This window comes from Prosopis cineraria, unplaced genomic scaffold, assembly GCF_029017545.1.
Source record: "Prosopis cineraria cultivar Desert tree isolate PC_DT_omini unplaced genomic scaffold, ASM2901754v1 PC962, whole genome shotgun sequence".
Lineage (NCBI taxonomy): Eukaryota > Viridiplantae > Streptophyta > Magnoliopsida > Fabales > Fabaceae > Prosopis > Prosopis cineraria.
In genome coordinates, this window is record NW_026556287.1 from 325 (window position 1) to 28,103 (window position 27,779).

The 27,779-nt window shown below is 27.7% G+C and overlaps 1 long non-coding RNA gene across 2 annotated transcripts; it reads left to right on the plus strand.

The window, feature by feature from the left end:
• On the plus strand, nucleotides 1-27,779 carry LOC129298921 (uncharacterized). 2 transcript variants are annotated; one of them, XR_008590445.1, is made up of 7 exons: nucleotides 1-303; nucleotides 1,261-1,319; nucleotides 1,491-1,578; nucleotides 14,942-14,987; nucleotides 18,076-18,161; nucleotides 24,198-24,586; nucleotides 26,547-27,779. It is a non-coding gene; the product is annotated as an uncharacterized LOC129298921 (long non-coding RNA). The 2 variants fall into 2 exon arrangements; XR_008590446.1 differs by lacking the exon at nucleotides 18,076-18,161.

Consider the following 27,779-nt stretch of genomic DNA (forward strand, 5'->3'; position numbering starts at 1 on the left):
TCTCCCCAAACCTCCGATTCCGATCTAAATCCCACTCTTGATGTGCGAGTGTTTGTTCTCTCCGTACGGGAGAGTTCTCCGCCACCCTTTGGAGTGGTTTCTTTTTCATCTAGGGCTTAATGGCGGCAAAGGATTTAAGCGGTTCCTCTCTCCGATGGCCACTATGCGAAACAGGGTGAATGGTTGGCGGAGGAGACGAGGGAAATCGAAGGGGGTCTCGACTGAATGAGAGCCAAAAGGGTGCGGCGCTGCTGATGGGCGATGATTGGAAGCTGGCTCTGATTCATGCGAAGGGAGGAGATGGTAAGATTCCCTGTTTCAAGCTGCCTTATTCTCATTTTCTCATTACCATTGGATATGAAATTAATTGTACTCTAACATGTGCATACGCATATCAGCAAATCGTAGGAACAAATTGATGTTTTTTTTTTGTGCGTGCAAGCTTATGGTACAATTAGCTCTTAGAGATGTCGTTTCAGATAATTGTTTCGCGAGAGCTTGATCTACCTGTTTATGATACGTTTACGGATTGATGCGAGCTGTCTTGGTTGCTTGGTGGGGATTTAGGATAGTAATTTGGTAGTCGCGTTTTATTTCTTAATGCTTTTAAATCTTCCATTTTTCTTTTTGGGGTTGCGTTGATTCTATTCGCCTGCTTAATGATCTATTATGGATCTGTATGACCTATTGTTATTGTTATTTTCGTTGTACTTGTGTTATCCATTCTCACAATCTGTGTTAGTCTGCAGAAAATTTCAGATTTTTCTCTTTGCCTCGATTTGATTTATAAGTTTTTATAATTTTAGTTTTTGTGTATGGAAAGTTATCTGAGTAGTTATAATTTTCTAATTTTGAGGATTATTTAATCCATAAAAAGGGTGGCACTCAATAGACTGGTTGTGAGACTCTTGAAGACATTGTGACGATGTTACATGAATCTTAATAATCCACGGTTTAGTATTCCAATTTTTCGAGCCAAAGAGACCACACTAATTCATTTCCAATTTTAAAAATTGGATGGTTGGTTTTTGTCTTATCACTTATGTAAATTTGGGTCTGGTTTTAATTCTACTGATTGGGAACGAGTTTTTCAGTCTGAAGCATCCATAATTTAATGAATGTTTTGTAATTTGCATTCACAATTCTTTATTTTTGTACGGGTGAAATTCAATATATATTTATGTTTCTTGATTTGAAATTTGTCATATTGTGCTTTCCTTTCCTTATTCGATAATATCTTTTCCTTACTCAAACATGCAGATACTGGAAGGACTTCTTAAATTACCAGAAAATAGGGAGTGTGCTGATCGCAAAACTAAGTATGTATCTGGTCACATCTAAATTATTGATCTGGATCCCTTGAGATTAAAAAACCAAGTGAAATTATACTTATTGATCCATAAAAGAGGACAGTCATGTATTGTACATGTTCTTGTTACTTTCTGTTGATTCAACAATTTGACTGTGTGTTCTATAATCGTGCTCTGCAGAGGACCGAAATGGGCTAGTGTGAACTTAGGCATCTCATGCATGCAGTGATCAGGAATACATCGAAGTCTAGGAGTACGTATATCAAAGGTGATGCATTGTCCTTTGAATAGTGATTTAATTTAGGATTTGATGAAACCACTATGGTGCACAGGCACTATATATAACTTGTTGCTTTCTTTCTCTTATTTTCTTGTGCTTTTTATTGTTTTTTTTTTTTACATTTTAAATCCTTTTTAAATGTAAGCACATATTTTTAATCTTTTCACCTTCTTTGATTTATCGATATTTTTTGTTTAAACTTGAAATTTTTACTTAGCTAAAATATGTCTTCAAAAAGTGCTGAATGCTTTATATTTTTGTTGATATCTTTCTCCATGTTTGAATAAAACTCATCTCTTATTTTCTTTAAAAAAATATATTTTTGAAGTAGGACTTAATGAAATCACCATGCGCACACACTATATATGACTCATTGCACTCTCTCTCTCTCTCTCTCTCTCTCTCTCTCGTTGTTGTTTTTATTTGATTTTTTCTTACATTTTAAAGCTTTTTTAATTTCAAGCTCATATTTTTAATCTTTGCACTTCCTATTATTTGTCTTCAAAAAGTGTTTAACGCTTTATGTTTTTCTTGATATCTCAATTTTTAAATAAAAGTCATCTTTTATTTTCTTTAACAAATATATTTTCCTTGTGAGACTTGATGAAGTCACCATGCATACACAGCACATCTAACTCATTCCATTCTTTCTTTGGTTTTTTTTGGTGCTTTTGTTCTTTTTTTTTCATATTTTCAAGCGCATGTTTTTAATCTTTGCATTTTCTACTATTTTTCAATATTTTTTGTTGAAACATGGTTTTTTATTTAGCTTCAGCATGATTTGAAAAAGTGTTTCATGCATTATATTTTTAATGATATCTTTCTCAATTTTAAATTATTTTCTTTTAAAAAATATGTTTTTGATGTGGGACTTGATGAAACCACCATACACACACCCCATATCTAACTCATTGCATTCTTTCTCTCTTGTCCTCATGCTTTTTGTTGATTTTTTTACATTATAAAGTTTTTAAATACCACTATTTATATTTTTTATAAACATGATTTTTTTATTGATCTCAAACATATCTTGAAAATGCATTATATTTTTTGTGAGATCTTTCTCAATTTTTAAGCAAAAGTCATCTTTTATTTTCTTTAGAAAATATATTTTTGGTGTGGCACTTGATGAAACCACCATTATCACACCCCATTAACTCATTGCATTCTTTCTTTTTTTTTCCCTTGTGCTTTTCATTTTTTAATATTTAAAGCTTTTTTAAATTTTAATTTTTTTAAATATAAGCATATTTTTTAATCTTTGCACTTTCTGTTATTTATCTATATTTTTTTGTGTGGAAACATGCTTTTTTTATTTAACTTAAACATGTCTTGAAAATGTGTTTGCTGTGTTATATTTTTCATTGTATCTTTCTCAATTTTTAAATAAAAGTCATCTTTTATTTTTTTTAAAAAAAATTTAGAGGTGGGATTAGATGAAACCACCTTGCACACACTTCATTTCTAACTCATTGCATTATTTCTCTTTTTTCCATGTGCATTTTGTTGTTTTTTTTTACATTTTAATGCTTTTTTAAATTTGAAGCTTTTTTAAACATAAGTACATCTTTTTAATCTTTTCACTTCCTATTATTTATTTATAATGTTTTATTTAGATTAAACATGTCTTGAAAAAGTATTTAATGCATTACATTTTTCATGATATCATTTTTAATTTTTAAACAAGTCATCTTTTATTTTGTTTAAAAAATATATTTTTGACATGGGACAAAATGAAACCATCCTGCATTCTCACCATAGCTAACTCATTGTATTCTTTCACTCTTTGTTCCTCATGCTTTTTGTTGATTTTATTATATTTTAAAGCTTTTTTAAATACAAGTACATCTTTTTAATTCTTACACTTTCTATTATTTATCTATGTTTTTGGTGGAAACATGATTTTTTATTTAGATTAAACATGTCTTCAAAAAGTGTTTAATGCATTAAATTTTTCATGATATCTTTCTCAATTTTTAAACTAAAGTCATCTTTTCCTTTCTTTAAAAAATATTTTTTTGATGTGGGACTAGATGACTCCCATTCGCAAACCTTATTTTTAACTCATTGCATTCTTTCTGTCTCTCTCTTTTTTTCATGCTTTTTATTGATTTATTTACTTTTTGATGCTTTTTTTAAAATTTTAAAGATTTTTTAAAATATAAGCACATCTTTTTAATCATTTGACTTCCTAATATTTATCTATAAGTTTTTATTGAAACATGATTTTTTTTTATTTTAGCTTAAACATGCCTTGAAAAAATGTTTAATGCATTATATTTTTGGGGATTTTTTTTTCAATTTTTAAACAAAATTCAACTTTTTTTAAAAAAATATATTTTTTATGTGGGATTAGATGAAACCACCAAGCGCGCAAACAATATCTCACTCGTTTCACTTTCTTTTTTTCCTTGTGCTTTTTGTTGATTTTTTTGCATTGTAAATATTTTTTAAAAATAAACACATCTTTTTAGTCTTTCCACTTTTTATTATTTATCTATATTTTTTTTGGAAGCATGATTTTTTATTTAGCTTAAGCATGTCTTGAAAAGGTGTTTAATGCATTATATTCTTCACGATATCTTTCTCAGTTTGTAAACAAAAGTCATCTTTTATTTTCTTAAAAAATATATTTTTGTTGTGTTACTAGATGAAACCACCGTGCACACACTCCGTTTATAACTCATTGCATTAGTTTTTTTCTGGCTCGTGCTTTTTGTTGTTTTTTCAAATTTTAAAGCTTTTTTTTGAATATAAGCACATCTTTTTAATCTTTTTACTTTTTATTATTTATCTATATTTTTTTGTGAAAACATGAATTTTTATTTAGCTTAAACTTGTCTTGAAAAAGTGTTTAGTGTATTAAATTTTTCACGATACCTTTCTCAATTTTCAAGCCAGAATCGTCATTTATTTTCTTTTAAAAAATGTACTTTTGATGTGGGACTAGATGGAACCATCATGCAAAAACCTCATTTCTCACACGTTGCATCCTTTCTCTCTCTCTCTCTCCTCGTGCTTTTTGTTTGTTTTATTTACTTTTTAATGCTTTTTTAAATTTTGAAGCTTTTTTCAAATATAATCACATCTTTTTAACCATTTCACTTCCTATTATTTATCTATAATTTTTTTATTGAAACATGATTTTTTTTTCATTTAGCTTAAGCATGTCCGGCAAATATTTTTAATGCATTATATTTTTTCATGATCTATCTTTCTCAATTTTTTTAAAAGATATCTTTTATTTTCTTTAAAAAATATATTTTTGCTGTGGGACTAGATGAAACCACCTTGGGCAAACCTCACTTTTAACTCCTTGCATTATTTCTCTCTTTTTGTCGTGCTGTCAAGTTTTTTTTTGACATTTTAATGCTTTTTAAAATTTTAAACCTTTTTTTAAATATGAACATCTTTTTAATTTTTTCACTTTCTATTATTTATCTATAATTTTTTTATTGAAATTTTATTTTTTATTTAGCTTAAACATGCCTTAAATTTTTTTTAATGCATTATATTTTTCATAATATCATTTTCAATTTTTAAACAGCTCATCTTTTATTTTCTTTAAAAAATATATTTTTGAAATGGGACTAGATGAAACCACCATGCACAGTCTCAATGTCTATCTCATTGCATTCTTTCCCTCTTTTTTCCTCCGGCTTTTTGTTGATTTTGTTACATTTTTAAGCTTTCTTAAATATTAGCACATATTTTTAATCTTTGTATTTCTATTATTTTTCTTTTTTTTTGTGAAAACATGATTTTTTTACATAGTCGAAACATGTCTTGAAAATTTGTTTAGTTTATGATTTCTTTCTCAATTTTTAAACAAAGTCATCTTTTACTTTCTTTACAAAATATTTTTTTGACGTGGGACTAGATGAAACTATCATGCGCAAACCTAAATGTACTTAGCTGAAACTTGTCTTGAAAATTTGTTTATTTCATGATTTCTTTCTCAATTTTTAAACAAAGTCATCTTTTACTTTCTTTACAAAATATTTTTTTGACGTGGAACTAGATGAAACTATCGTGCGCAAACCTCATTTCTAACTCATGGCATTTTTTTCTCTTTTTTCTTACATGCTTTTTGTTTATTTATTTACTTTTTAATGCTTTTTTTAATTTTTGAAGCTTTTTTAAAATGTAACTACATCTTTTTAATCATTTCACTTCCTAATATTTATCTATAATTTTTTATTGAAACATGAATTTTTTTTATTTAACGTCTTGAAAAGGTGTTTAATGCATTATATTTTTCATAATATCTTTTTCAATTTTTAAACAAAGTCATCTTAGTTTTTCTTTAAAAATAGTTTTTTGACGGGGTATTAGATGGATCCACTATACAGTCACCATATCTAAATCGTTGCATTCCTTTTCGTTTCTTCCTCGTGCTTTTTGTTTATTTTTTTACATTGTAAAGCTTTTTTAAAAATAATAACATATTTTTCATCTTTCCACTTCCTATTATTTGTCTATATTTTTTGTTAAAACATAATTTTTTTATTTAGCTTAAACATGTCTTGAAAAAGTGTTTAGTGCATTAAGTTTTTCACGATATCTTTGTCATTTTTTTAAATAAAAATTATCTTTTATTTTCTTTAAAACACATTTTTTGGACGTGGAACTTAGATGAACCACCATGCAAAAACCTCATTTCTAACTCATTGCATTCTTCTTTATTTTTTGCTCATGCTTTTTGTTGTTTTTTCACATTTTGAAGCTTTTTAAAATAAGCACATCTTTTTAATCTTTATATTTACTATTATTTATCTATACATCTTTTTGTTAAAACATAATTTTTTTATTTAACTTAAACATGTCTTGAAAAAGTGTTTAGTGCATTAAGTTTTTCACGATCTCTTTTTCAATTTTTAAACAAAAGTCATCTTTTTTTTTTTAAAACACATTTCTTTTTGGACGTGGAACTAGATGAAACCACCATGCAAAAACCTCATAACACATTGAATTCTTTCTCGGTTTTTTTCATGCTTTTTGTTTATTGGTTTACATTTTAATGCTTTTTTAAATTTTAAAGGTTTTTAAAATATATGCACGTCTTTTTAATCATTTCACTTCTTATTATTTATTTATAATTTTTTGTTGAAACATGATTTTTTTTATTTAGCTTAAACATGTCTTGAAAATGTGTTTAATGCATCATATTTTTCATGATAGCTTTCTCAATGTTTTTAAAAAAGTTATCTTTTATTTTCTTTTAAAAATATATTTTTTATGTGTGAAATCTCCTTGGGCACACTTCATTTCTAACTCTTTGCATTATTTCTCTTTTTTCCTCATGCATTTTGTTAAGGGTTTTTTTTTGACATTTTATTTTTTTAAATTTTAAATCTTTTTTAAATATAAGAACGTATTTTTAATCTTTTTACTTCCTATTATTTATCTATAATTTTTTTATTCAAACATGATTTTTTTATTTAACTTAAACATGTCTTGATAATTGTTTAATGCATTATATTTTTCATGATATCATTTTCTGTTTTTAAAGAAGCCATCTTTTACTTTCTTTAAAAAATATGTTTTTGATGTGGCACTAGATGAAACCATCATGTACACTTATCATGTCTAACTCATTGCATTCTGTTCACTTTTTTGTCCTTATGCTTTTTGTTGATTTTTTTGTTACATTTTTTAGCTTTTTTATATATAAGCACATTTTTTTAATCTTTACGCTTTTTATAATTTATCTATATTTTTGTGGAAACATGATTTTTATTTTGCTTAAACATGTCTTGAAAAAGTGTTCAATGCATTATATTCTTCATGATATCTTTCTTAGTTCTTAAACAAAAGTCATCTTTTTATGTTCTTTAGAAATAAATTTTTTGACTCGGGACTAGATGAAACCACAATGCATATGTCTCATTTCTAACTCATTGCATCTTTCATGCTTTTTGTTGATTTATTTACTTTTTAATGTTTTCTTAAATTTTAAAGCTTTTTAAAAATATAACCATATCTTTTATTTTCTTTTGAAATTATATCTTTTTAATCTTTCCACTTCCTATTATTTATCTATATTTTTTGTGGAAACATGATTTTTTGTTTAGCTTAAACATGTCTTGAAAAAGTGTTTAATGCATTATATTCTTCGTGGCATCTTTCCTAGTTTCTTAAGCAAAAGTTATATTTTATTTTCTTAAAAAATATATTTTTGATGTGGTACTAGATGAAACCACCATGCACACCTATTTCTAACTGATTACATTCTTTCTTTGTCTTTTGCTCATGCTTTTTGTTGTTTTTTTTTCACATTTTAAAACTTTTTTAAAATATAAGCAAATTTTTTTAATCTTTGCACTTTTTATTATCTATCTTTTTTTGGTGAAGACATGATTTGTTTACTTAGCTTAAACATGTCTTGAAAAAGTGTTTAATGCTTAAAATTTTTCAAGATATATTTCCCAATTTTCAAACAAAAGTCATCTTTTATTTTCTTTAAAAAATATTTTTTTGTCATGGGACTAGATGAAACTGCCATGCACAAATCTCATTTCTAACTCATTGCATTCTTTCTCATTTTTCTTTCGTGCTTTTTGTTTATTTATTTACTTTTTAATACTTTTTTTAAATTTTAGAGCTTTTTTAAAATTATAAGGACATCTTTTTAATCATTTCACTTCCTAATATTTATCTATAATTTTTTATCGGAACGTGGTTTTTTTTTATTTGGCTTAAACATTTCTTGAAAAACTGTTTAATACATTAAAGTTTTCATGATATCTTTCTCAATTTTTAAACAAAAGTCATCTCTTATTTTCTTTAAAAAATATATTTTTGACGTGGTATTAGATGAAACCACCATGTACACCCCATTTCCAACTCACTGCATTCTTTCTTTGCTTTTTGCTTGTGCTTTTTGTTGTTTATTTTTTTTTTTTCACATGTGAAAGCTTTTTTAAATATAAGCACATTTTTTTAATCTTCGTACTTCATTTTATTTTATCTATATTTCTTTTTTGAAAATATGATTTTTTACTTAATTTAAACATGTCTTGAAAAAGTGTTTAGTGCATTAAATTTTTCACGATATCTTAATTTTTAAGCAAAAGTCATCTTTTATTTTTTTTAAAAAATATATTTTTGACATGGAACTAGATGAAACTACTACACGCAAACCTCATTTCTAAGGCATTGCATTCTTTATCCTTTTTTTTTTTGTGCTTTTTGTTGATTTATTTTTAATGCTCATTTTTTTAATTTTAAAATTTTTTTAAAATATAAGTATATCTTTTTAATCATTTTACTTCCTAATATTTAGGTATAATTTTTTTATTGAAACATGATTTTTTTATTTAGCTTAAACATGTCTTGAAAAGAGTTTAATGCATTATGTTTTTCATGATATATTTTTCAATTTTTAACCAAAAGTCAACTTTTATTTTCTTTAAAAAATATATTTTTAACGTGGGATTAGATGAAACTACTTTTTTGCACACTTTATTTCGTTTCTAACTTGTTGCGCTATTTCTCTTTTTTCCTTGTGCATTTTGTTGAATTTTTGTATTTACATTTTAATTCTTTTATAATTTTAAAGGTTTTTTTTAAATATAAGTACTTATTTTTAATCTTTTCTCTTCCTATTATTTATCTATAATTTTTTATTGAAACATGATTTTTTTATTTAGCTTAAATGTGTCTTGAAAAAGTGTTTAATGCATTATATTTTCCATGATATCATTTTCTATTTTTAAACATGTCATCTTTTATTTTCTTTAAAAATATATTGTTGATGTGGGACTAGATGAAACTACCATGCACGGTCACCATATCTAACTCATTGCATTCTTTCACCCTCTTTTTGGTACTTTTGTTGATTTTTTTTAAACATTTTTAAGCTTTTCTAAATATAAGCATATCTTTTTAATCTTTGTGCTTCCTATTATTTATCTATATTTTTGTGGAATCATATTTTTTTACTTAGCCTAAACATTTCTTGACATGGTGTCTAATGCATTAAATTTTTCATATCTTTCTCAATTTCCAAACAAAAGTCATCTTTTCTTTTCTTTTAAAAAATATTTTTTTTTTGATATGGGACTAGATGAAACCAGGATGTGCAAATCTCATTTCTAACTCGTCATGTTTTTTCTCTGTTTTTTTTTTCGTGCTTTTTGTTGATTTAATTACTTTTAATGCTTTTTTTAAATTCTAAAGCTTTTTTAAAATATAAGCATATCATTTCACTTCTTAATAATTTATCTATAATATTTTATTGAAATATATTTTTTCTTTAATTTAGGTTAAACATGTCTTGAAAATGTTTTTAATGCATTATCTTTTTCATGATATCTTTTTCAATTTTTAAACAAAAATCGTCTTTTATTTTCTTTAAAAAATATATTTTTGACATGGGATTAGATGAAATCACCATGCACACACACCATATCTAAATCGTTGCATTCTTTCTCTTTTTTTCCTCTTGCTTTTTGTTGATCTTTTACGTTGTAAAGCTTTTTTTAAAAATAAGCATATCTTTTTAATCTTTTCACTTTCTATTATTCATCTATATTTTTTTGGAAACATATTTTTTTTAAGCTTAAACATGCCTTGAAGAAGTGTTTAATGCAAGATATTCTTCATGATACCTTTCTTATTTTTTAAACAGAAGTCCACTTTTATTTTCTTAAAATAATATGTTTTTGATGTGGGGCTAGTTGAGACCACCACACACACACCCATTTCTTACTCATTGCATTATTTCTTTTTGTTTTCTCTCATGCTTTTTGTTGTTTTTTCACATTTTAAAGCTTTTTTAAATATAAACCCATCTTTTTAATCTTTTCACTTTCTATTCTTTATCTATATTTTTTGTGGAAACATGATGTTTTATTTAGCTTATACATGTGTTGAAAAAGTGTTTAATGTATTAAATTTTTCATGATATCTTTTTCAATTTTCAAACAAAAGTCATCCTTTATTTTCTTTTAAAAAATATATTTTTGATGTGGGACTAGATTAAACCACCATGCAAAACCTCATTTCTAGCGCATTGCATTCTTTCTTTCTCTCTGTTTTTCATGCTTTTTTGTTGATTTATTTACCTTTTAATTCTTTTCAGATTTTAAAGGTTTTTTAAAGTATTAGCACATCTTTTTAATCATTTCACTTCCAATTGGTTATCTATAATTTTTTATTAAACCATGATTTTTTTATTTTGCTTAAAGATGTCTTGAAAAAGTTATGCATTATATTTTTTATGATATTTTTTCAATTTTTTTAAAGAAGTAATCTTCTATTATCCTTAAAAAATATATTTTTAACGTGGGATTAGATGAAACGACCGTGCATACACCATATTTAACTCGTTGCATTCTTTGTCTTTTTGTTCCTTGTGCTTTTTGTTGAATTTTTTACATTGTAAACCCTTTTTTTGTTTCCTATTATTTATCTATATTTTTGTGGAAAGGTGATTCTTTGTTCAGCTTAAACATGTCTTGAAAAGTTGTTTAATCCATTATATTGTTCATGATATCTTTCTCAGTTTTTAAGCTAAAGTCATCTTTTATTTTCTTGAGAAAATATATTTTTAACGTGGGACTAGATGAAACCACATGCACACAGCGCATGTCTAACTCATTGCAGTTTTTTTTTTTTAATTCATGCTTTTTGTTGTTTATTTTTTCACATTTTAAAGCTTTTTTTTAATATAAGCACATCTTTTTAATTTTTTATTTCTATTATTTATCTATATTTATTTGTTGAAACATGATTTTTATTTAGTTTAAACATGTCTTGGAAATGCATTATATTTTTCATGATATCTTTTTCAATTTTTAAACAAAAGTCAACTCTCCTCATGGTTTTTTCTTGGTTGCTACTTTAATTTTAATTTTTTTAATAGAATCACTTTTTTTTTAATTTTTTAATATTTTTTAATCTTAAACATGTCCTGGAAAAGTGTTTTAATACATTAAAAAATATTTAACTCATTGCATTATTTCTTTTTTTCTTTTCCTTGTGCTTTTTATTGATTTGTTTTTTACATTGTAAAGCTTTTTTAAATATAAACATATCTTTTTTTTATTTTGCGCTTCCTATTATTTATCTATATTTTTATGAAACATGATTTTTTTTTATTTAGCTTTAAAATGTCTTGAAGAAGTGTTTAATTCACTATATTTTTCATTATTGTTTTCTTTTATTCTAAAGTTTTTTTTATTAAACTATAAGCACATGTTTTTTTCTTTTATGTCTTTTCACCTCTTGTTATTTATCTATATTTTTGTCTAAACTTGACTTTTATTTTTATATTCAGCTTAAATATATGTTCAAAAAATGGTTATTGCTTTATATTTCTTTTGATACCTTTCTCAATTTTTAAATAATATTGATAGTGATTTATTTTTCCAAAAATATATTTTTGATGTTGGCTTTGATGAATCCACGCCGCACACCTCATAAGTAACTCATTTCATTTTTTTTTCCTTCATGATTTTTCATGATTACTTTCATTTTAAATTTTTTTAAATTTAAGCACCTTTTTTAGTCTTTTCACGTTCTATTATTTATCTATATTTTTTTTGGTTTAAACTTGATTGTTTTATTTAGCTTAAATATGTTTTCAAAAAGTGTTTATTGTTTTATATTTTTCTTGATATCTTTTTTCAATTTTTAAGTTAAAGTCATCTTTTACTTTCTTTATAAAATATATTTTTGACGTGAGATTTGATGAAACAACCACGCATACGTACAATATGTGACTCTCTATAGCCTTTCTCTCTTTTTACTCTTGTTTGTTGATCTTTTCTTTCATTTTAAACTTTTATTTAATATAAAGCGTCTTTTGATCTTTTCACTTCCTTCTTGTCTATATTTTTTTTTGAAACTTGATTTTCTTCTTTAGCTTAAATATATCTTCAAAAATTACTTTTGTGTTTCATTTTTGTTGATATCGTTCTCAATTTTTAAATAAAATTCATTATTTATAAATTATTTTCTTTAAAAATATATATTTCTGATGTGGGACTTGAGTGAACAAGCATGCACAAGCAGCATATATAACTTATTGCATTATTTCTTTCTCTCATGTTTTTTTACATTTTGTAGCTTTTTTTAAAATAGAAGCCCATCTTTTTAATCTTTACACTTCCTATTACTTATTTCTATTTTTTGTCTATATTTCATTTTTTTTTATTTAGCTTAAATATGTCTTTCAAAAGTGCTCAATGCTTTACATTTATCTTGATATCTTTCTCAATTTTTAAATTAAGTTCGTATCTTGTTCCTCTAAAAAATATGCTTTTATATAGGACTTCTTAAAACGGCGATGCACATACACTCTATACAACTTATTGCCTTCTTTCTCTTTTTTTCCTTTTGATTTTTATTGATTTTTTTCTTACATTTGAAATCCTTTTTTAAATATAAACTCATCTTTTTAATCTATCTATATTTGTTGTGGAAACATGGTTTTATATTTAATGTGAACATGTCTTGAAAAAGTGTTTAATGCATTATAATTTTCATAATATCTTTCTCACTTGTTAAAAAGTCATTTTTTATTTCCCTTAAAAAAATATTTTTGATGTTGGACTTGATGAAACTACCATGGACACATACCATATCCAACTCATCCTCCTTTTTTTTTTTCATTGTGCGTTTTTTTTTAACTTTGTAAAGCTTTTTTAAATATGAGCACATTTTAATATTTTCACTTCCTATTATTTATCTATTTTTTTTTTTGAAACATGATTTTTTTAAACTTAAACATGTTTTGAAGAAGTGTTCAATGCATCATATTTTACATGATAATTTTATCAATTTTTAAACAAAAGTTCTCTTTTATTTTCTTTAAAAAAAATGTTTGACGTGGCAGTAGATGACACCTACATGCACACACATCATATCTAATTCATTGCTATCTTTCTGTTTTTTTTTTCCTCGTGTATGTTGTTGTATTTTTTTTTTGACATTGTAAAGCTTTTTTTAAATATAAGCACATTGTGAAAGCATGATATATATTTTTTATCTTAAACACGTCTTGATAAAGTGTTTAATGCATTAAATTTTTTTTATCTAAGTTTTTAATCAATAGTCATATTTTATTTTCTTTGAAAAATATATTTTTGACGTGGGACTAAATATAACTGATTCTATGTTCTAAAAGTAATAATTCATGGTTATTAAATACATGGGTTACATTGCATATAAAACAGCATAAGCATAATCCAGTAATAACTGACACATATTGAGGGGCATAAATTCTGAAAATGAATCGAACGAAACTATTTTTCAATGTCTTCAATTAATTGGCGAAATGACAGCGCATGCTAGAATTTGCTAATTATTTTGCTTTGGAATTTGCTACCGTTGTATATCTAAATCTATGTTTTCTGTGACCTGCTGGCTAGTTTTAGAATAATATGAGTATGAATTTTTATGTCTTTAGATTTGTGAGTTCAATGACGCTATAGATTTCAACGAAGCACAAATCATTTCTACTTTTTTATGGTGTTAGCTACAAGTAATGGATTGGTTTCTCTGCTTTTTTTTTTTTCCTAGATTGGATAGATTTTGGATTTGATAGTCTTGTCTTGAGCATGTCAATTTAATATCTAGAGGATTTATGACTTTGCCAAAACAAACTAGATGATTTGAGTGATTTTTTATATTTTTGTTTGAATTATTTTTTCACCACAAAAGTTTATTTGAACCTTTGGATCTTATGATCTATGTTCTGATTTGTCCTTTGGCATTTTTGACGGGGTGGTGAGCTTTATTCTTTTAGCAATATGGCTTAACTGTTCCATTTGCAAGATATGTAGCCATTGGAGATAATGAGGTAAAGATTTGTTTTCTTAAAGTGTTTGCTTTCCTTAAGTTTAATAACTTGATGTCGCTGTCTACTATTTCTTGTTAGCTTTTCTGAAATGTGATGTGATTTTGAGGAGTCATGATAGAAGGGTACATTCCTAATTTCCTATCATATGTTGCCAGGCTTAAATGCATTTCTGCATTTTTACCCTCCACTAATCCTTAGCTTATTCCAGTCCGTTACCTTATTTCCTTTGAATTGAACCTTCCATAAAGAAGTCCCCATAACTTATTTGAATCCAACATTCCGATCTTGGTGGGGCTAAATTTTGTTGCTATCAGCTTTGATCCTTAATTTACTATTTTGATGGAAATTTTTATGCCGTCTAAAAATAAAAAAGAATCTCTTAAAGCATTGAAATAAAACAATTTTCAGATCTTTTGGATTGCCTGTTGCTAGAAATACGAACTTATGATAGTACAGTTTGGAAGCCATGTTTTAGTCTTGTTGCATTTTGGCTCGGTAATTTTAGGAAAAACGACTATTGACTCTGCATTTGAAATGTTTCAGGAAGAAGCAATCTATGATTGATGTGACTTCTGAGTTTTTTGCTGAGGTAACTAATAGTAACATTCTTTTTATTCTGTTTTGAGTGGTTGAATACATATCTCTTGCATGCATTGGCAATAGTTAGGTGCACAACCTTTTTCATGTATATATTATTGGTATAATATGATTTTTTTGGCGGGTTGGTTTGAACATTTGAGTGTATGCATCTGAATCATATATTTTAGGTTGGCTAGACAAACTTGATTCTAAAGGGACTCTATCTTTGTTGAGGTTTATTCATGGTTTTTAACCTTTTCAACTCTCATTTTATTTTTCTTTAGGATATTTATTTTTATTAAATATAAGTAGAAATTTTATTTTTAGTATTTGGGACATTTTTTAGTATAAGTTCTATGTTATTGTTGAGTTTTGGAGTTCATCTCCAATTTAAAAAAAAATGCCCCATTTTTTTAGAAGAGTCACCCAATATTGGACAAGTTTTACTACAGCTGTCCAATGTGTTTTCAAATATTGGACGTTTTTTTTGAGTGTCCAATATTTTTTCACGAATATATGAAAGCCTCATATTGGATAAAAAGTTTGTAACTGTCCAATGTACCTTTTTTTGTAGTAGTGTCATGAGCATTGAATGTGGTTGTTTTTGACAGAAAATTAACCTAGATAGGACAACTAGAGGCCTTTCTTAGAGGTGCAATAAAGAGAGGGGGAGGATGTACAAATATTGAGAAGGAGGGATTCGTTTTGAGGTGTTCTTTCTCCAGTGACTCACCGCTATTTATTTATAGTGTGGTAGGCCGCTATGAAAAGGGAAAATCTAATCATCACAATTCACCTGATAATGGAGGGAATTGATGTGATGGACAATTCCACAATAAATATAGGGCAAGGTTTCTTTTTTTAAGATTCAATCAGGAATCAATCCACCACTAATTCTTGATGTATAGTCAATTCTTATTAAGTCAGAATATGTCAAGTATCTATTCATTAATTTGACATCATTATCAGCTTCCCATTAAGGTCGAATCTGTGATTTCCAAAATCTCCTACTTGCACTAGATGGGACTACTATCATACAATTCCCTTCTCTCTTACTTCATACTTAGTACTCTGTCGTGGTTGGTAGGCAAGCCGTCCTCGATTCAGATGTTTTGAGTACTAGAAACCCTATAACAAGATCAGCAAACGAAGGCATCCATTTGTATACCTCCTTTGCTGTTATGAATTGCCTTAAGCACTCTAGATTTACCCGCACACAACCCATGACATGTCTAATTCCCCTTGAGCTAATTATCTCTAGCTCATACTTCCATCTTATATGCTCAGCACCAATACTTACAAGTTTTTCTCATAACTTGTAAGGGACATGTCTCAAAAACTAACACAATTGTGTGTTTCAAGCTTAATCTTCCTTTAAATTGGATATCAATGAAGTCTAATTTAGTCTCTTTCCTAGTAATCGAACTGTTGGATTGAATCATTCATGATCATAAGGTACACGCTAAAGTAGCTGTCATGAAACCAGCCTCTTATGACATGTTGTCAAAGTCCTAAGGGTACTGTGATAGGATTTTCTTTATTATAAGACTCACATAATGATGGAACATGGATCCTTCCATCCATTTCCATTATTGCAATCATACAAGTGCACACGGTATGAATTGCATGCTACGATGTTTCTTTCTCAAGAGTATATGTTGATTTTTGTTTATTAACATCATTCAAGCTTCAATCTTAAATGCATATAGTATTTAAACCACAATTTCATGAACCATTCAAACCACAATTTCATGAACCATTCAATTCATGATGTCCTTACTTAGGTATAGGGTAAATATGCAAATTTGGCCATCAACTATTTTTCCAGGAGCATTAGATAGCCTATCTTATGAGGTGATGCAAAATAAATTCTTAACTTTTAAAAAATGGAGCATCTAGTGCCCACCATTAATTTTACTCAACGGACATTAGATAGGGCGCATAAAAGTTGATTAAAAATGACACAATGCACTCCACCTCAACATGGGTAAAGGTATAAATTTAGCCATGAACTATTTTTCAAAGAGCATTGGGTAGCCTCTACCATCAATTAGTACAAAGAAAATTATCAAACATGAAAAACAAACCATGCATAACGTCCTCGTCAATTTTGTGACCAAATGTCATTTATTTTCAAACTTATGGGACATAACGCATCAAACTCTCAAGCTTAATTTAGCCATGATAGAAAATGAAGCGATTGAATCAAACTTCTCCCTTGCATAGTGGCAATGCAATTCAAACTGCTACTTTGCTTGAATTACTATAGAGATTTAAATAAAATTTTCTCTTCCTCTTTTTCTTCTACATCATTAGCATCATTCTCAGGAATGCCTTTAGATAAGAACTTTTTGAACCTTTTCTTCTAAAGCTGAGATTGAGAATGATAGTAAGAAGATTGGAGAGATTGACATATTGTGGGTCCCATAAGTTTGAAAATAAACAGCATTATGGTTAACACTGATGAGAAGGTGTTGGATGGTTCGTTTTTTAGAATAGAGACTACCCAGTGCTTCTCGAAAAATAGTTCATGGCTAGATTTGCACCTTTATTTATTAAGGTGGAGCGCCACATGTCATTTTCGTTAAAAAATTTTAGGCCCCACATGGGAAGTTAATGTCCGTTAAATCAAATTTAACAAAGGCTGTTAAATGCTCTATTTTTTAAAGTTGAGAATTTATTTTGCAGCACCTTATATAGTTGAGAGCCAAATTTGCTACTTTACTCGTTGGGTATATTATCATTGGTGGAAATCCATATGTAAATTAATGTTATTCCTTGAATGAGTTTTGTGAATGTAATTATGCAAGTTGAGCATGATGATGTGATACGGCTATGGTGAAGATGATTAAGATATGAAATGTGATAAAATGCCTTGAGCTTGATAATATGATTTGCGTGCTTTATGTGTAGAAGCATGTGTATCTTGCATAATCATATTTGACAGGAGTTTGCTCTTTGTAGAGTAGACATAAATCCAAGTGGCATAGTTACTTTTCATTAATCGAAGGCTTGCCTTCATCCTATTATTTGTTAAAAGATTGTTTCATTATTTGTCGAGGGACTTAAATCTAGCTTGTCTCTACTCATTCTTCAAGGAGACTAGTTTAAGGTTAACAACACTCCAAGCATTTGAGAATGGGGGAATCGTGGCTTGGGAGTAAGTGTAGCAACTTTTGGTCAGGTAACTCTTAACGATTGGTGAGCTTCAGATAGTCTATTTACAGGCACACAGCCCTATTTGAATTCATAGCTAACGATTTCAGTTGGAGGTATTAGGTGATGATAAGGGAGGCTATTAATCATGCATTACATTAATATCTGTCACATAGTTGTTAAGTTTGTGCTTGGAATGTTTTGCACATCATCAATTTGTAAATATGTGATTGGTTCTAGCTATGTGCTTTGAACCTTTGCAACTAATGACACACACACACATATTTATTTGTCCGCATGCATTATCTATAACTAATTAGTTTGCATATGCATTTATTAGAGTATTTTGGTTATTGAGTAATTATATTCACACCTCTTCTTAACATTTTACAGGCACCGGCCTTGGGTAAAATAAAAGGAAAGGCATTATAGGCTTAGAAATACGGTTTCCTATTGTAGGCCTATTTTGTTTTTAGTACTTGCACCATTTGCATGATATGAAAATTGGTTGTATTTTGGGCCCTAAGTTATATGTGATGTGATTGAGTTATTTATTCATGGCCAAAATACTGGTACCTAACAAAATCTACAACAGTAGCATAGTCATCAGTCCTGGTGGTCATCAGTCCTGGTGGCTTTAGCTTTTATCCACTTAGAAACATAATCAACAGTTGGTAAAATGTTAGCAAATTCAAATGAAATGAGAATAGGTCCTATGAAATTAATACCTCAAACATCAAATAACTCAGAAAAGTAAACATTGTTGAGATCTCTCATTTCTGTGAGAGATTTCCTATATGCTGACACTTAACACAATACTTACAAAATGCATTTGCATGATGGAATAGAGTAGGCCAATACAACCCCATGATAGTAATCGCATGGATGATTGTATATGTATAATGTTTGATTAGCTCTCCCTATTATTTTTGGAATCAAAAGGTTAAGAGTTGAAAATGTGATATATGTGCTATTAGCATGCTGTAATTCCTCCCCATTAATTTTAGCTTGGAAAGTTGGGATTGAGGTTGGATATGTGATATATTATGCTTTGCATGGTTATGGTAAGTCTATTGGGTGTGGTTTAATGATTGTGGTAGACTAATGGCATTTAGTTTATGGGTTTGGACACCTTAAAAGAGTTGAAGAGTGAATATGTGATTTTGATTTCGAGTGTCCAATTTTATGATATGATAATATTTGAAAATAAAATTAGTATCATTAGTTAGTTCACTAAATGAGCTTTCTGTGAACATTTAGATCACCTCAATTGAGTATCGGATGAAGATTTAGGGCGTGTTGTAAGTACAACCCCCAAAATATGGTGTCTAAGTTTCTACGCAATGTGACGTGGTGAATGGTGCCTTAGTTACAATGCATGCGTACTTCACTATGGCAGAAGGCATCTGCATGTTAGATGCATTGTTAGCCACATGTCAGTTTTCATAACATTGACTTTCTACCCTTATTCTCAAATATTTTCAAATTGTGTTGGCATCGCCAGCTTCCTAATACTTACAAACTCTGATAAATTATTTTTGACCAATTGTTTAGCTTTTAAAAATGTGTTTCTATATTTTTGATCCCAAATTTGTAATGGTTATGTTTTAAAAGTATTACTAGTAAATTTTTCCTTTATAACATAACTAAAACAAATAGTTCGTCTCTTTTATATTATAGTAGGATTTATTATATTGGCTTAAAGCTATTCTACCATGGTAGAATAGTAGGTGATTATATTATGATTTTGATGTTAGGATCTAAATTTTATTAACCATAGTAAATATTTAAATTAAGCTTTTTTCTGTTCTACTTTGATTAGTCCTATTAACTACATTTAAGTCCCCTCTACTGTGTTGCTCAAAAAAAAAAAAAAAAGTCCCGTCTACTATGATAAGGTGATAGGGATTGGTTATCATTTAATTACTGGTTATCATTTAATTATTGTGGTAGAGTACCGTGATTATGGTCAAGTATATGGGTTGAGTAGATGATATTAAATCTAATACTTGAATTATTAATTTTTTAGTTTTTCCTTTTGCAAACAAATATTTTTTACTTTAAAATTAATTATTTTATATTATAAAAAATATCAAATATTTAAAAATGTAGAAGACTCAATTTTTTTAAAAAATTTGAGGATCTTAAAGTTTAGATATCAAGAATAAAATGCATTTTAAACATTATTTTGAAATATTTTATGGATTAAAAATAATAAAAATAACAATGCAAACATTTTAATTTTTTAAGAAAATATTTATAATAATACTCTCTCCGTTTAAAAATGTAAGATATTTTTAATTAAATTTCATCCCTTAATAAAATAATTACCTACTTTTAAATTAATTCTATTTTTTTATATTTATTTTTATTAAATATCCTATAATAAATATAAAATCATTCATCAATAGAAGTACTTTTGAAAAAAAAAAGATAATGATTACACCTTGAAAGATTAAAAATGCTTTGCATTTTTTAACATCCAACTCTTTAAAAAATACTTTATATTTTTAAATAAAGGAAATATACTCAAATATATAATATCTCAGTATAAAAGTATAAAAGGATATAAAATTTAAAGAATTAATTAATATTCAATATATTTTATAAAAATATCTTTTTTTTAGGTATTTGGGTCAAGCACAAACTCAATAGAGTATGGCCTAATTTTTCTAGTCCTATCAGATTATCATCATTAAAAAATTATTTTGCTAATCTCAATCTTATATTTTTCTTTATTTGATTTATTAGAGTTGACCTGTCAAACTTCACTCAAAATATAGACTCTAAATTTTCATATATGATATATTTGAAAAAAAAAAATGTATAAAACCAATGAGATTCACCAAGCAAGACTTCTAGAAAACTTTTTAATCCTGTGATCTTTTTATTTTCCAACCAAGCTCTTGAACGAATTTGCTACACCACTTCACGTATCAGCTGATTCTTCTTATTACCTCTTGATTTGGTTCTTTTTGTTCTTTTGGTTTGGGTTTGAATATTTGGTTTTTGTTATAAAGCTATATTGCACATATACTGAACATGTATTGGATATGATACATATTCAATACATCAACACTTTTATTTTTAAAAATATAGAGTGCGATATGTCCCTTATATATACAAATATATTTATAAAAAAATCATAAAAATATTAAAACTATAGTTTAAATTTAAAAAATATCCAACCTAGCATACATATATAGTTTTTTATAGTAATACCAAACAAAACATAACCATTAATTATACTTTTATTCTATCTCTACCTACTTGCCTACCACCTAATCTTTGTTAATAATTCCCTACTTAGGGTTTATATGTCAAAAGATTATATTCCTATGTTTTTATAATTAAAAGTATAATTTTTATTCTTTTATTATATATAAAGCGTACTTTTTTTAAGGAAAATTTAATTTTTGAATTTAAAAGCAAATCACATAAATATATTAGGAAAAAGAAAAATTAATATCTCAATATTTAATAACATTGTTCTTTTTAAAATAGCCTTGAATCATTGGTTTTAAAGTATTAACTCAATTTAAATTATCGGATACTATTAAAAATTAAAATTCTTTTGAATTAAAAAATCATATTTCAAGTATCGGTGAGTATCGTAATGGACACGATACCGATACAAATATGTGAGGCAATAGTCTATGATATATGGATATTGATATGTGTATAGGATATGATAGGTATCTGATGTTTGATGCTTTTATTTTTAAGAATATAGGATACATTTTCGATATGTACATATATTTTTATAAAAAACACTAAAGTTCTAATTTTAATTTAAAAAATATTCAAAATAGCATACATATATAGTCCTATAAAATAATACTAAGTAAAATATAATCATTACTTGTACTTTTATTCTATCAGTATCTAATTGCCTATGGCCTAGTCTTTGTTACTAGTTTCTCAGCTAGGATTTAAATGCTAAAAAATTATATTCCTATACTTTTATATTCAAAAACATAATTTTTATTTTTTATTATATCTAAAACTTATTTTTTAAAAAAACCTAATCTTTGATTTTAAAAGAAAAACATAAAAATATTTTAGGAATTTAACAAAATTTAATTTTTTTTAATAATAGCCTTGAAGTATTGACTTAAAGTACCAACTCACAATATCTAAAATAAAAGAAATCAAATTAAAAAATAATATTTTGATACTCTATAGATACATATCGAAGAAGTACTGATGAGTATCGATATGAATACGTGAGATAATTTGAAGTATCGGTTCTTTATATTCTCCCTTGGATGTCCATAACAAACATTGTGTTTCATTAAAACCTTACTAGAAAAAACTCAATGAGAAAAAAACCTAGTGAAATAAAAAGGGTACACAATATTTTTAAACCCTTTTCTAGAAAAACCCAATGAGACAAATCCTTGTAAAGGAAAAAAGTGTATAACGTGATATTTATTCCCCATAGCCTTCCCCTTGTAATAATATCACTTTACTCCCCCTGATAACACAATCACTTTTTGTCTCTGAATCTACACATTTCAATACCATAGACTAACTTCTCAAATATTGAAATTGGTTGTATTTTAGTAAACAAATCTACAAGATTGTCACATGAGCAAATTTACTAAACATCTATATCACTACTCTTTAAAAGGTCACGAGTGAAAAGGATTTTGGAGAAATATGTTTTGCTTTATCTTTTTTGATGTATCATCCTTTTAATTGAGCTATACATGTTGTATTATCTTCATATAATATTGTTCGAATCTTTTTTCCCAACAATAAATTACACATATTTCGGATATGATGGATCACTGGCTTTAACTAAATACATTCTTTACTTTTCTTGTAAATTGTAATTATTTCTGCATAATTTGACGAGGTAGTAGCTAAAGTTTGTTTTATTGAATGCTCAGATATTGTTATACCCCTACAAATAAACAAATATGAAATTTGTGATTTTCCTTTATGTGGATCTGATTGAAATCTTACATCTGCATAACTAATAAGTTGTTATTCAAATTCATTAGAATAAAATAATTACATATTAATTATCCTTTGAAAATATCAAAATAAATGTTTAACTCTATTCCAATGCTTTTTTTGTTAGGGAAGAACTAAATCTTACTAATAAATTTACAACAAATGCAATATCAAGTCTAGTTGAATTATTAAGATACATTAGTACACCTATAACACTAAAATATGGTATTTTAGGACTAAAAGTTCTCCATCTTTCTATTGAGGACAAAATGATCTTTTTTCTTATCAAGAGATCTTATAACTATCGAAGTAGTTAATGGATGCACTTTGTCGATATAAAATTACTTCAATATTTTTTCAATGTAAGTTAGGTGATAAAAAAAAATTTCATTTGCTAAATGCTCGATTTGTAAATTGAGATAAAATTTTATTCTTTCAAGATTTTTTTTTATTTCAAATTCTTTCTTGAAGCAATTAATTTCCTTTTAGAGCTCTTCAAGAGTTCCAATTACATTCAAATAATCCACATAGGTAGCAATTATGACAAACTTAGATATATTTCTCTTTATAAAAACACATGAAGATATTAGATAGTTTTTATAACTTTCCGTCAGCGAATATTCACTAAGACAGTTATGATACATTCTTTCATATTGTTTCAATTCATACAAAGATTTATGCAAACGAATTACATATTCTTTTTGAGAATCTTTACATGCTTCTAACAATTTAAATCCTTTGAGGATATTTATATAAATTTCTGTGTAAAGAGCCACATAAATAGGCTATAAAAACATCCATTAAGAGTATATCAAGTTTTCTGTGTACTCCCAAACTAATTGTATGATAACCCAAAAATTTTAAGTAAAACTAAATATATAAGTTTGTATTTTAATAATAATTATATTAGTTTTTGGAATTATTATGACAAGAAGTAAAGTTGTCGTAGTGGCAACAGAGCAAACATCTTCCCATTTGGTTCTAAGTTCGAACCGGAACAGGGCCGTAAGTGGTCTTATTTTTCTGTCTTTTTATTATGTGAAATTACAGAATTACCCTCCTTCAAATCAGATAAAAATCTTCACTCCTTCGATTTTTCCAGACGCAGCAGAGAGAGAGAGAGTGTGTGTGATGGATGCTCTGAGATTTCATTCCTTCTTCCTCCTTCGAACCTTCGCAGTTTTTCCTTCTGTTTTCATCGTTGCTGTCGCTAGCGTGAGTAACCACCCTTGCTTCAATCGTCCGAAGTTGACAAGTCCTTAAGTTTGTCTGTTGCTGCTGCGCGTCTGCAAGATCTCTTCGTTCTTCCCGTTTCCAGCTCATATCTACTGTGATTTGTTGAGCTGCTACTCTTCTATTACCGTTGTTGGAGGCTTGGTTGATCAGAAATTTTAGTTTTGCTCCCCCGTTCGTCCGTGCGTCACTGTAGATGTTGCTGTAAGTGTCTGGAAATCTTTATCTTCCTCTACTGGTGCGTGTAGGAATTTTCAGGTTAGAAACTTGATCTTATCTCCTTCCTCGGAAACATTTTTGTGCGTGTGAATGGATAAAGAGATGGGGCTGATTGAAAAAAAAAAAAATTATGTCCTGTAGGTGCTGCTGTTGATACACGAATTTTCTTCCATAGTTTCGATTAGCTTTCTTCTACTTGTTTTCTTTATGGTTGCTGATTCATGTCTGAAATTTTATACCCTTCATCTTGCTAATTTTCTGTGCGAGCATTTTAATGGTTGAAGCTATAGAATTTTAGTGTGTTTGGCTGCTGCTCGTGTGTCTTAGAGAATAACAAATTCAAATGTTGAGCTGAAAATCCATCTTAAAGCTTGATACTGATCTTCATATGTTCATAATTTTTGGAATAAATTAATTTGGGTGGAATGATTGATGTTGAAGAATTGGGTAAAATGAAGTTGGAAGAGAAGAGGTTAGATATGATAATGGAAGATTAGTGTTTATAAGATGCTTATTAAAATGCTTATTAGAAGAATTGAATTTGACTTTAACATTTCATAAATTCTTGTGGGAAGTAGGGTTAGCTTAGAAGTTATTAATCTATAAATTTAACTTGAAAGGTGCAAAGGACATTTGATTATGAAATTAATAGTGTATGATTATTAGAATTGTCGGAGACTGATACTTTGTTGAGAAAATACTTAAGCGCTAGAGTTCTTATGAGGAGATTGGAAAGGATACATATTCGGTGTCTTGACAAAATGTTGACGAGAAATATATTTTTATATATAACTTTGGTTTAAATTTTCAAATTTATTATAGTTGATTAGTGCTGAAAATGTTAAAAAGAAATTATTGTATTGGTTAAGGGTTGAATAGAATTTTAATATGATTTATAGGATATTTGGAGGAGGAGAAATTTGATCAACAGTGAGAGGTGAATTTTAATTTTGGGAATTTTAGGTAAGTGAATACCGTCCCAACTGATTTTTTTTTATTCAAAATTTCCTTTACTAGAATATTATATTTTTCTGGAAATCATTTTAATAGCATTGATGCAATTATTAAATATTTGTTGATTAACATTACTTTATTTTGAGAAATGAGTTTTATTAAACTTGAAATGTTATTTGATCAACGAAGTCAAGTTTGAACTTTGATTATGAGATTTTTTTTATCAATATTGGATTGATACAGAGAATGATTCATGCGAGTTTGAAGTTGAAATTTTTTTTTATTCAGTAAATGCAACGCATGAGCATTGGATATGAAATTTTATACTGGCAAGTTTTAATGCTTAAAAGTATTCATGTGAGTTTGATTTTGAGAATGAGAACTGTATCTTGAAAGTGATGATTTTCTCGCATGTTTGAAAATGGTTTTAAAAAGGGACTTTGTACAGAACACTGATTGCTAACGGCAGTTCCGTTAGCCCTTGGCGCGCCATGGTACACCTAGCTAGCAGGGTGTTTATGGGAGGTGCTAGCTCCGTGCGATGGCCAACGCACGTGGAACGGAGGGATGGTTATTCGTGAGCATGGTACTCACGTTTGTTTCGTGGCTCTGGCCGCGTTTGGTTTGTATTACCCTCGTGGACTGTGTGTCCACGTTTGTTTCCGTGGCATAAGCCACGTTTGGGTATTTACCCTCGTGGATTATGTGTCCACGTTTGATAATTGTTCTGATAAGCCCCTGTAATTATAATCTGATTATTTGGTGATTTTATATTCTATTGGTTCTCATTTAGCAACTTATTTATAAGTATTTATTTCATTTACATGCTTTCTTGAAATCAAGTGATAATAACAATTTTTATGATAGTTCAATGATTTACGATTTTATTTAATTTTTATAGAGCCATTTCATTTCAAAGCTTATGGAATTTTTATGTAAGAAGTTGCCTCTTTGGTTACATAATTATTTTGAACTTTTTGCTTATTTATGATCAATTATTTATTGTTGGGACGATATTCACTGGAAAAATTTATTTGGGTCTCAGATTTGTTAACTGACGCCGATTCCACCATTGACTCTGAAGGGCAAACTAGCTACAGCGGGTGGAAATTTTTGATTGGTACTGTTACTTTTAATGTAAATATATAATTTGTATGTCTTTTTGATTTTTTTTTAAAAAGAGTAGATGCTCCACATAGATTGTTGTTAGGATTTTATTTTGATTTATATAGTGTTGCTGGCTGGAAGGAGCTAAGCTCCTGATTGATGCTGTTTTCTAAAATAAAAAAATAAAAAAATTTGTTATAGAACTTTTGGGAGATCGTATTTACAGGGAAGGTTCTGTCGAAATTTCAAAAAAAGAAATGTTAAAGTCTTATTATGACAATTAATAGTAGCATTAGAATTTTTATACAATCTGGTTATTTTTAAAATGAAAGAAATTTTTATTTTAAGGCTTACGGGAATGCATGATATAGTACGCACCCGTGCCAGTCATTCTTTATTTTCGAGGTGTGACAAATTAGATATTTTAAAATAATTGTATCAACTATCAACCATAGGAAAATATGTCTCTTCATAATTAATACTAAGTTTTTGAGAAAATTCTCAACTTATTAATCATGCTTTATATCTAACGATTTCATTTTTCCATTTTGTTTTTGCACAAATACACATTTATATCCCATTGGCTCTACACTATTATGTATTCACACCATTGACCCAAAAACTTCACATTTTGAAAGTGAATTTAACCTTGCTTTGAATTGCATCTTTCCATTTTGGCCAATCATTTATGTGTATACATTGTTCAACCAATTTCAGTTCTAGATTTTCATTTTGATTCATTATTTTTACAGCAACATTATATGAAAATATGTCATCGATAACTATATTTTTTTGATTCCATCTTTTTCCATAGTGACATAACTTATTGCAATCTCTTCATTATCTTCAGGTAGTTGGACCACTTTTAGGTTCTTCTAGTTAGTTATGTCTTCGTACTCTGTTAGAGTACCAACCTCCTTAACTATGTCATCTATGCTATCTTTATTTTGTGCTCCTTTCTTCTTTCTAGGATTTTTATCTTTGAAATCAATTAATCTACCACACTTCTTTCTAATTGTCCTACTGGGATATCAATTATAATAGGAATATTTTTAGTTAGAATATGAGACTTGGTAATTCTTTTAAAGTTAGTAAATGCATGTGGCAATTGATTTGCAATATTTTGTAAATGAATTTTTTTTAACTTCAAGTTCACATTGTTTTGTATGAG